Consider the following 12,826-nt stretch of genomic DNA (forward strand, 5'->3'; position numbering starts at 1 on the left):
CTTCCACAGGGAAACCGCTTTTCCCCTAGGATCATAAGAACAGCAAGTCTTCTTTGGGAGCAGGAAGGAAGGTCCCATTCCATTCCTATCGTCCCTTCTTCTCTCACTTCTTGCAAGATACTTTTTCTCCACTCATTCCACTGTTTCCCATTTGGAGATTCCTCATCAGCCTTTCTGCCCTTTCCCCAACTATGCACCCTTCTGCACTTTGCTCTGGCCTCCCTGTGGGCTCTCACTATGCCACCACTCTGTGCCTTGTAAGTGTCCACCACAAATGTCCACCATATATCACTACCCTGACCCTTTTCCCTCTCCTGTAGTGGCCCACTCACATGCTTAAGTTCTTATTGCAATCTGAGAAACACTGAAATGCCTCCATCTGCTTACAGATTCCCACTCTTGTTCTTCACAACCCCCAACCGTTAGGCTCCTCCTGTTCTTCTACTTCATCAGTCTTCTTTCCAGTTTCAAAGCTATCAAAGTGAAAGAAAATGTGTTGATTAATAACTGGAAAAGTAGTCCGGATGCTCATGAGTGAGGAAAGGAAATACTTGAGCCCTGAAGCAGAACACCGATGGATCCCTTCTCCTGTCCCATAACCCACAGTTCTGCTGCAAGCACTGCGTGTCTGTTGCTGATGCTTGCAGCATTTTCCTTTTTCAAGCTTGTAATGCTGTGGTGAATGTTGCCAGTATCTCAACAGACTCCTTTCCCAACCTCTGCATCCATCACCCAGTTGCTATTCATAGCTGCCGTTTTCTGGGGCCAGTGACCCTCACTGAATAGGATCCACTTGCTCAGATACAATGTACCACTCCACCCCCAGCCAGGGCACACCTCAGGCATGACTCGCTACAATAAGGGTGCTACAAAACAGCCCCTAGCAACGGATAGGACTAACTTCATAGAGCAATTTGACCTCCAATGCTCCCTCCATGGAATCAGGTCTTCTGAAACCATGTGATTGAATAATAGTTTTCCCTTGGCCTGCCCTTCTTTTCTCAAAGAAGCATCCCCTCCCACCAAAAACTTACCTGAACAAAAATGATTGTTTGGATGTCCTTCTAGGGCACCTAACCCAGGACAAATGTGTTTCAGTATCTAACCCAAACCTGTCATTGTTTTTGCAAAAATTCCTTGACAATTCTTGTATAAATTCCCCTTTCCATGATTCTTTAATTGATTTCTGAAGGCCTATGAACAACTTCAATTGGGTTTCTTTAGAATTAATATATTAAGTGGTAAAATTAAAATTTTTACATATTGCATAAGAAGTATATCATCTCATATGTCCTTCAAGACAGTTTATAAATAGAAATAGAGGGAGAGGAAAAAAGTTTTCTCCTTGTGGTCAAAAACATAAGAATCAAAAATGAAACAGAGCTAAGAATTTCTGGAATATAAGATTGTATGCATATCTTTTTCATTACATATGTAATGCTGATCAGTATAAAAATCTTAATTACTGTTGTGGATTATTTCAAATAACTTCAGCTCAATATATCAAATCAAAAAAGAAATATTGTGATCCTGGTACATTGTTTGATTGATCAGTAGACATTATTCACTCACATATGACTAGAACTATGCACATAATCACTGCTTCCTTTCAAAACCGAGCCAGAGTTGAACAAGGACAGTGACTTAATTGTTTGATTAGCTAATTATTTAAAAGATAAAATTATTCAAAAGGAAAAAATGATTGTTATTAGAAAGCAATTCAGACACATGTTGTGATAATTAAACCAAGTTTAGCAAGATTGATGTGAGGCGAATATTAAAAAATAAAATATTTTTAATATGTTAGCATATTAGAAACTTTTAAATACATAACTCAAAAGAATATCAAAAGGCTATGTAAGCCGGGCATGCTGGCTCATGACTGTGATCCCAGCTACTTGGGAAGTAAAGATAGAAGGATCAGGTTTGGGGCCAGTCTGGGAAAATTGTTAATGAGACTATCTCAAAGAATAAGTCAGGCATGGTAGCACACAGCTGTAATTCCAACTACACAGGAGGCAGAAGCAGGAGGATTGCTGTCTGAGGCCAGTCCAGGGAAAAAGTGGAAGACCCTATGGGAAAAATAACTAAAACAAAAATAAAAGGTGGGGGGGGGTTGGGGACATGACTCAAATGATTTAGCACTCATCTAAAAAGTGCAAGGCCCTGAAGTTCAAATCCCTGGACCAAGGATAAATAAATAACTATAAACAGCTATGTACAGCCAGGTGATGGCGCCTGGGAGCACTTGGGAGGCAAAGGCAGGAGGGCTTTAAGTTCCAGGTGCCAGGTGGTGTAGGCTACATAGCAAAAGAAAGGAACTGTGTAAGGTAATGCAGACGCTCATCAGCTAGACGTAAGCAATGCATACATATGTATGTATAATATATTGTATATATATTATAATATTGTACATAATATATGTGCACCCACATCAAAACATCGTCTTCTATACAATTGCACATATATATATACATACACACCTGCATCTAAACATCGTCCTTCACACACTTTCAAAACTAAATAAAACAATGAAAAACATCACATACCTAGCAAATACAGAAGCTGTATAAGCCTGTAACAGAAGAAGATTAAGTATAATTTAGGAACTTAAGCAGTCTAAATAAATATAGGAATATACTTTACTGATGGTTGGAAGATTTGCTATTGTAAAGCCATCAGTTTTCTCAAAATTGATCACAGAAAAATTGATCCTAGCAATTTCAATCAAAATCATCCAATGCTTCATTTTTCAAAAAATTGGCCAGCTGATTCCAAATTTATAAGAAATAGCAAAGGGCTAAGATTATAACCAAAATACTCTGGCAGAAGGAGGAGGTTAGACCTATTCTATCAGATAGTAAACCATTATCAAATGATTAAGTCAGTCTGGTTTGGGCAAAGGATAAACCATAACAGAGGTCTGGAAAAGCATCAGTGCATACATGCATACTGGAAGGGAAAGAAGGGGAGTGAAGGAAGGAAAGAAGAAAGGGAGGGAGGAAAGAAGGAAGGGAGGGAGGAAGGGAAGGAGGGAGGGAGGGAGGGTTGCCACAGAGAAATGGATAAAGAACAACCTTTCTAGTTACTCTGAGCCATTGGATATCCATATAAGGGAGAAAGAAATCTTGATTACTACTTCACACCATGTGTAAATTTCCATTCTAAATAAGTTTCAGAGGTAAATGGAGTACACACAAGCATTTACAATAATAGTAAAGATCACCAATTTATACTCCATAAAATGTAAATGCTTTCATTAATCAAAGGCACTGTCAAAATCGAACATATACACACCATGACCTGACAATTCAACCTCACATATACGCCCAACATAATGTGTGCTCATGAGCACCAAAAGACATGAATGCAAAGGTTTATAGCAAGCAGCATTGTTCATAATAGCCAAATACTAGAAGCTTAAAAGTATACCAACAGTAATCATGTAAATATGGTATGTTCACAAACTAGAACATTACAGAATAATGACAATGGATGAACTAAAGCTAAGAAATAAAATGGATGAACTCCACAAGTAATATCGAAAAACTGTGGCAAATATAAAGGAATACACACAGCATGATCCACTTATATGAAATTCAAAAACAGGCATGACTAGACTGCAGTGCAAGTCAGCATTTTAGCTAATTGGTAATATTTGGAATAAGACAAAGTGTTTGTTTTTGGAGTCATGATAGATAATGACTTATTTCTCCATGTGGGAGGAGATTGTATGGGTATTCACTTTTTGATAATTTATTCAGCTGTATGCTTAAAGTTTCTTATTTATTTTTGTTTCTGAGACATTCTTACTGTGTCGCCAAGGCTGACCTTGAACTTGGTATGTAGCCCAGACTGGTCTTGAACTCACAATCCTTCTGCCTTAGCCTCCCAAATGCTGGGAATATAAGTGCATGCCACTACACTCAGCTATATGTTTATACTTCAGAATTTCCATGTTACTTTTATTCCTCACAAAAAATAGTGTTAGATTTTATTCTTAGACACCTTATGATTTTGCTTTTGTTTGGTTTTTTTGGTAGTAATGGGGTTTGAACTCACTTGCAAGACAGGTGGTCTATCACTTGAGCCAGGCCTTCAACCCCATTTTATGGCTTTTGATGTTCTTGTGAATAAGATCTGGGTTTTTCTATTTATTTATTCAATAAATATTTTTGAACATCTACACTCATTTAAGTACTGAAGTACAACAATAAATATGATGGAAAAGAGCCTTTTTCTCAATAAATTTGCATTTTGTTGGGGAGATGCATCCAATAATTAATCAAATAAGTAATGAGATTATCTCAAATAAAGTGCTGTGAATTAAATAAAGTATTACATTTTTAAATCGCTATTACCAATATATAACATAACTTTTGAAGGGAACGTCTAGATAACTTTTAGATAATTCTTCAAGGTGTTCTTTAAGAATAACTTAAAGAATGTTCCTTTGGTAAGTTTTCAGCTAATTCACTAGGATTTTCTAAAAATCATAAAATCTCTGAATGATGTGTCAGTATCTCTTTATTAATATTTATTCCTCTGTATAACAGAAATCACTTTATTTCAAATCTCTGTGAACATAATCCAATCAAGAAGCATAGTAGTAAGTCACCATTGTTGGTTTGTTTAAATAAAGTACTGAGGATGGAACTCAGGGCCTCACACATGTTAGACAAGCTACCACATCCTCAGCTACCAGGCACTATTTTTAAAACTGCACTTAACTATACCAACAGAAGAGGGCAATCTTGAGCCAAGAAAACAGAGTGGGGCACCCAAATCATCTTCATAGTGTGGCCAGTGATTTTTAGTCTGAAAACTCTACTCATTTTAGTGTATGCAGGCAAAGGTGCCTTGAAAATACGCATCTCAGCTTGGTGTGTTAGTGCACACCTGTAATCCCACTTACTTGGAGGTAGAGATGGGGAGGATCATAGGTTGAAGCCAGCCCAGGCAAAAATTTAGTCAGACCCACTCTCCGTCTCCACCAATAAGCTGGGAGTGGTGGTTTGGACCTGTAATTCCAATACACAGGAGGTATAGGTAGGAGGATCACAGTCCAAGGCCAGTCCTAAACAAAAAAGTGAGGCTCTATATGAATAATCACTAAAAAGTAAGAGAGGACTGGGGGGGTGAGGATCAAGTGACAGACCACCTGCCTAAGCAAGCAGAAGACCCTAAGTTCAAATGTATATATATAAATAAAGTGAGATCAAAACTTTTCAGGGGTAAAAATACTACCCAATAAATAACCATGAGTGGAAAGGAAAGCTTATGGAGTAAATGTTATTTAAAAAACATTTGAGAACATGAAGAAGGCTCCAAATCATAAATTTCAGAACAGACATGAATAATAAGAACAGCAACAACAGAAAGATATGTAATCATATTTGTCTGAACCCAGGAAAGAAAATTATAGAAGTAACAAAATCATCATAGAAATGAGACTAAATAACAAGTTGCCTACAGGTAAAGCACAGTAAGGAACATAGAAAGAGATGTAAAAATAAGCCAGAGAATGAAAACTAAATAAAGAGCTTTTTAAAAGACCAGATAAAAAGGATAGAAACAGAGAAAATAAGAAGTCTAAAATATATACAATTGTAGTCTCTGAAATACAAAATTCAAACAGTGGAGTAGAAATAAGGTTTAAATCTATAATCTAAGAAAAAATATATATGTATAGAAAGACAGAGAGAGAGAGAGACTGGAAAAAGTGACCCTGAGTGATGAGGTCCAAGACAATTCTGTTCTAGAAAAATTAATAAATCTTTAACATGGAGAGAAAGAGAGCATACATCAAGCCAATTTTTATAAAATACAGAAAATTAACTTGAATCAGAATCTATTTCTTGTGTGTGTGTGGTGGTTGGTACTAGGGTTTGAACCTAGGGCCTCACACTTACTGGGCAGATATCCTACCACGAGAACCACACCCCCATCCCTTTTAGCTTTAGTTATTTTTCAAATTGAGTCTTATTTTATGTCCAGTCTGGCCTGGACTGTGATTCTCCTTTTTATGCTTCCCAATGTAGCTGGGATGACAGGCACCCACCACCACGGCCAGTGATTGGTTGAGATGAGGTCTCAGGAGTTTTTTGCCTGAGCTGGCCTTGAAGGGTGATCTCACGTTAACTAGTAATGAGTTAACATGGGAATTCTTGAGAGCAACAGAGTGACATGGTACTTACAAGGTCTTAGAGACAGTCCAAACCAAGGATTTCACACCCCAACAAGAACTTTTTCACTAATAAAGCCCACAGAGAAATGCTTTTAAATGGTCAGGAATTTAGAGGATATTGTATTTCTTAGCCTCCTTGAAGAATCTACCTGAGGATGAACCTCTCCTAACAACAAAAAAATGATTTGGGAGATTTCAGCAAAAGGCTGATATCATGATATCATGAAGGTACTCTAGTGTAGGTTTAAGACTAAAATAATGTGGGGATAAGGATAAAACAATAATATGTAAATGTTACATGCTTTATATGTTCTGCAAAAGTAAAAACAATGACTTCAAAAGTGGGGAAGATTCTAGAAAGAAATGAAAAGCTAGAATACACCCATCATTATTGCCTAGGCAACAGATGGGAGTCAAAGGATATTGTTTGAAAATGATAAAAATCTAAGTAAGGAAAAAAGTAGTGTAAGGTCATTATACTAGTAATACAGTACAAAAGTGATATTCAGAAAAAAGTATAACCTTTTCTAAATATCACAGGGAAAATTAAGAAGGGAAAAATAGTGAAATAGCAAGACAAAATGGTCCAAAATTCATATGGAAAAGTAAACAAATAAGAATAAATAGGAAGCCAGCATAGCAGTGCACACCTATAATTCCAGCTATTCAGGAGGTGGAGGCAGAGGGATTATGAGTTTGAGGTAGTAATCAGAAGGGTGGACAAGTGGATGTGGTGGTATATGCCTGTAATCCTAGTCACTCAGCAGGTAGAGATAAGAGGATCATAGTTCCAGGCCAGCCCAGGCAAAAAGTTAGCAAGACAGAATTACAAAAAACAAGCCAGATATGGTAGTGTTCATCTGTAATCCTGGCAGAGGCAGGAGGATGGCAGTGTGAGGCTGATCCAGGCAGAAATGTGCGACTAAAAAGCAAAAAGACTGGGGCATGGTTCAAGTAGTAGAGCACCTGTCTAGTAAGCACAAGACCCTGGGTTGAATCCCCAGTACTGGAGGGGAGAAGGGAGAATAAGTAGTAAAACACCTCAAAGAAAAAGCAATAAACATTCTGTCACTAAAACACTGGTATTGGCACATCGGTAGACAGATCAACTGAGGAGGATAGACCACCCATAAATACACCAAGGCAGGCGTGGGCATTTAGTGATGTAAGCGTGTGCCTCAAATCAGTGAGGGAAATGTACATGTTTTAATATATCATATTGGATGACTGGATAGTCACTCAGAGAACACATGAAAATCGGATACCTATTATATCCTATGCCAGGACAGACTCCAACTGGATCAGAGATTTAGATTTTAAATAGGTCCTATCTGGAAGATGGTACCAGTGGGAGGGGGAGGATATAAGGAAAGGGTGAAGGAGGCTGAATTTAGTGGAAATATTATATACGTATATGAAAATGGAAAAATGAGACATGTTGAAATTATTCCAGTAATGGAGGGAGGGGGGATAAAGAAGAATAATGGAGGGGGTGAATTTAACTATGATATATGGTAAGAACTTTTGTAAATGTCACAATGTACCCCCAGTACAACAGTAATATAATTAAGAAATTAATAAAAGAAATAAATAAAAAAGCAAATCAGGGAGATAAGGGAAGATGAGTAAATTCCCTTACAGACCCTGTAAATCTAGAAACAGTAAAAGAATTGATAAATTCAACTTGTGAAAATAATTTTTAAAATAGATTCAGTGATCCCGGACAAATAAAAATGACAAGCTGAAAAAAAGATTTTTGCTAGTATGAACACAAAGTATCCTCCTAACACCTAAAGAGCACATAAATAAGGCTAAATTTTTTTTAATAAATAAATATTATACGGGAAAGGATTCACAAAATGAGTTGTATAATAACAGGCTCAGATTCCCTCAAAGCAAGAGAAATTTGAATTAAACCTGTAGTAATATGCTATCTTATCAAATTGATCAGCAAAAATCCAAAGGTTTTATGACATTCTGTTGGGTGCTTGTAAGGACACAGGCACCGCTTATGTCATTAATGGGAAAGCTGTGGTATAACCTTTAAAATAAGAAGTTAGCAATAGCTAGCTGTAATTAATTAGCATGCAATTATAGTGTGACCCAGCGGTTTTACCCTAGGAATTTATCCCAAAGATATTCCTCCCCAAATGCAAAATATTGTATGTTCCTTGTCTTGTTCCTAGATCATTAGTCTTTATTCTTTCTTTTAGTCATACCCTGAATTGTTTTGAAAGCCTTTGTCTTCCATTTTTTAAATTTCTGCCTTTATTATTTTCACCTTTATTTGGATTTGTCAGGCATGTTGTTTTCTGTTCAAACTTTATGGGAAAAAAACACTTAAGTTATTTTATTTATTGCTTTTTTCTAATAAATAAATTAAACCCTTTACATTTTTCTTCAAGTAGTTTTCTTCAATTTGAATTGTTGGTGTCTAGAAAATGTACACCAAAGATTTTTAATATTTTTATACATTTTTCTATTTCTATTTTATTTATATGACCTTGAATTTTGAAATTATGCTACTAGGTGATATTTTTATGTTTGTTCAGTGGATTATTTTATAAAAAACAAATATTTATCTTTGCCCTTATAATTGTTTTAAACTTTGATTAGATTTTTTTCTGGGATGGTTGTTATTTGTGATTCCCAGAAAGAAATATTTATCTAATATCTTTTTCTCTACCATTACTTTAAGTTTTCTATCGCTATTATGTTAGAGTTGTATGATGGTTTAATTTAATGTGTCAATTTAATGGCACTAAGAAATGCCCAGCAAGTTAATGAAACATTCCTGGGTCTTGGAAGAGTGTTTTGGGAAGAGATTAGCATTGAGTCTGTAGGCTCATTAAGGAAGATCCACCCCCCTCACCAATGCAAGTGGGCACCATTGATCCATTTTGGACCACATACAACAAAAAGGCAGAAAAAAGGCAAATTTGTTTTCTCTGCTGGAGCTGGGATTTCATCTTTTCTTGCCCTCAGACTTCAGACTCAGATTGGAAGTTACACATCACACACACACACACACACACACACACACACACACACACACATACACATCCCTACACTTGCTCCGATTCACAGCTTTTCAACTCAGACTGAATTGCTTCCCATCTTACCTGGTTTTCTGACATGCAGATGGCAGATCCTGGGACTTCCCAGTCTCCATATTCATAGGAGGCAATTCCTCATGACAACTCACTTTCTGCATAACTACTTATCTATGTATCTATTTTCTATATCCTGTTGGTTCAGTTTCTCTGAGGAACTCTGACTAATACAAATTGTCTCCTATAAATAGTTTATGATTGGATTTTTGTCATTTTAATGCATTTTGTCTCTAACTGACGAATTTAGTTCATCACATTTTTGGAAGTAGTTGTATCAGAACTTGATTTTTTTTACCATAGTATAGTGCATATATACCACGCTTCCTTATTTTTCTTCTTTTTCACAATTCTCTGATTAGATCAAGTATTTTTCATTATTCTTTCTCTAATGATTTTGGAAATTATACATCCTATCACAGTTCTTCAAATGGTTATATAGATTTAATATCAATACTGGGCATAATTTTCTACTAATGTCTAGGATTAAATACATATAAAACAAGAATTTCAGGGGTTTTACTTCTTTCCATTCTCTCTCCCTTTCATCACCTTTACATTCCTCAACACCGCCATCTTCCACCTCGTATTTTGAGGTCATCTGAACCTTGTTTTTAAAGATCAGTTCTACCTTAAGCACCCCCTTTGTTTGTCATGACACTATTCACAATAGCCAAATTATGGAATTGGTCTAAGAGCCCACCAACAAATGAATGGATAAAAAAAATGACGTATAAATACACAATGGAGGATTATCCAGCCATAAAGAACAAGAAAATCATGTTGTTTATGGGGAAAATGGGTCAAAGTAGAGATCATCATTTTAGGCAAAATAAGTCAGACTAGGGAAGACAAATTTCAAATGTTTTCTTTCATATGTGGAATCTGTATTTTTTATTTAAAAAGACATGAAAAAGAAGAAAGATAGCTATTTGGAAAAGGAAGGTTACCAACAGAAGTGAGGCGGGGCAATAGTAAAAGAGAGTGAGAGGGTGAAAATGATCAAGGTATGTTATATATAAGTGTATGTATGAAAATGCCATAATTAAACCCATTAATTTGTATAACGAATATATGTTAATTTTTTGAAAGTTAGCAACAGTAAACTTAGAGTATTGGCTCATGCGTGTTGCCTTTACACTTGAATAGTAATAGTTTGTGTGGGCAAACATTTTTGTTTCATCCATTTTAGATTACTTCCATCAGTACTTCAGAATTTCAAAATACTGTTCTATGTCTTCTTGTAGAGCCAAAAGGAAGCCTGAACTCAATCTGATTCCCATTCTGTTTTATGAATTTGTTTTAACTCATGGTGCTTTTAAAAATATTTTCCTTGATCTTACAAAATTTTGTCATGGTATAGAAGTGTGGGTCCCAATGGACTCTTTAATCTGAAAATACATGACAGGTTTCACTTCTGTAAATATATGTGTTATATGTGTGTGGTGCTGGGGTCAATCCCAAACCTTCAAGTGCTAGCAAACACTCTAACAGTAAGCTGTACCTCCTGAGTGTATTTTTTAGTACTTCTTCCTCCCCTCAATTCTTTCTGTGCTTACTCCTCAAGTTAATAAATATAAGTATTTTCCAAACCACTTTGCAGGGTTCTTAACATTTTATACTTATTTACCTTTCTTTTTATTTATCTCTTTTTTGTGGCACTGGAAGTTTGAACTCAGGGCCTCATGCTTGCTAGGCAAGTGCTCTTACCACTTTAGCCATTCCCCCAGACTTTATTTACCTTTTTATGTTGTACTTTGTAGAATGCCATAGTCCAATTGTTCAGCCAACTCTTAGCTGTGCTTATTCTACTGTCAGTTGACTTGCCAATCTTTTTTGGTAATTAAAATTATTCCCAGGAACTCTAAATGACTCTTCTAGTAACATTCACTTAGAATGGATGTCATTAACTATGTATGTTACATTACTCAAGTCTCTCATTTGACCTATTCTGTTGAGGCTGGTTCCTCGTGTGGTTGTTTTCTTCAAGCATTTGGTAAAGATAGGCTATAAACTTACCTTTTTTGCATTTGAGATCCCTCATGAGACTGCCAATGAATGCCATTTTAACATTTTTCACAGCCTGCCTTGGCCATTTAGGAGAGTGAAGGGCCAGACATGCTTCCAGGCAAGTGCACTAGCAGCTTGTAACCCTCCTGTACAAACTTCTCTCCCACACTTGATATTGCTAGACACCTGCAGGTACTGACTGCTATACCTCTGATGCCAGCAAGCACACTGTTCTGGCCTTGAGCAAAGGCCTGTGCCACTTATTGCTTTGCACATGACAGGACCAGAAGAGACAGCTGCCTGGATACTCCTACTGCAGTCCTCAAGCCAGTCTCCTCAATGGTTGCCTACCTCAAACTTTGCAGCTCTCTGAAACCTCCACCTCCAAGCTTCAAGAACACCAGCATTCTCAACTCCAAACTGTACTCTATCCCCCAGAACTTCACCTTGAATGAAGTTCTCATTGTTCACATATATAAAATAAATAAACAGAAACAAATGACCCCCCGAATTCTTTATTTCTACTTGAAAGGATGCCCAGAGTATAGTTACTAATCAAGTGTATAGTATCCAGCTAGCCAGCTCCTATCAAATCCAGGTTCAGTCATTTGGTTCCCTGGGAACATTAGGCAGATTTCTTAATCTCTCTGTGCCTCAGTTTGTCATAGGTTTAATGTGAATAATAATAGTAACCCAGTTCTCAGGATGACTAAGAGGATAAAATAGGTTAATGAAGTTCTCCCCCAATGCTGGCACACAATAAATACAGTAAGTATTGGGTGTCATTATTGTTTCAACTCAGTTCATGGCTACATTCCTATTTTCAAAATTGAAATTCATCTCATGTATGGATCAACATTTAAAAAAATCAGCTGCCAACAATTTTTAGATATATATTTTAGATATAGTGAAAACTCTAAATAAGGAAGTTTTCTTCTTTCTTTGATTACAAAGATGTGTTTTTAGTGAAGGAATTTCTTTGCTGGATTTTGGAGTCTTTGATTTAATTTTACACAAAGCAATGTGCATTTAATTTTAATTTCTTTAATGTTTACAGCATGGTTCAGGTGCCAGGGATTAACCACAGCCACACTCACATACACAAAATCGTATCTGGTAATAAATCTCTGTTGTATTTGCACGTGGAATTTGACTTGACTGAGTATAGAATTCTATTTTTAAGGTTTTTATTAGCATATATTAGTTGAACGGGGAGGGGTATTTTTTTCACTGTGACATTTCCATAGATGCTTACAATGTGCCATTATTAGATTCACCCCTCCATCGTTCTCCCTCATTCCTCCCCAGTCTTAAAACAATTTCAACAGGTTTCATCATTCTATTTTTGTACCAGCATATTAAGTATGTCACCCATATTTACCCTCCTTCACTACCTCTATTCACCTTCCCCACCCTGTATTACCCATTCTCAAACAAGACCTGAGAATTCTCTCCTTCATTTTTTTTAGCATATATTCATTGTCAAAGGGATTTCATTGTGGATTTCACACATGAATAT

The sequence above is a fragment of the Castor canadensis genome, chromosome 4 (assembly GCF_047511655.1).
Source record: "Castor canadensis chromosome 4, mCasCan1.hap1v2, whole genome shotgun sequence".
Taxonomy (NCBI): domain Eukaryota; kingdom Metazoa; phylum Chordata; class Mammalia; order Rodentia; family Castoridae; genus Castor; species Castor canadensis.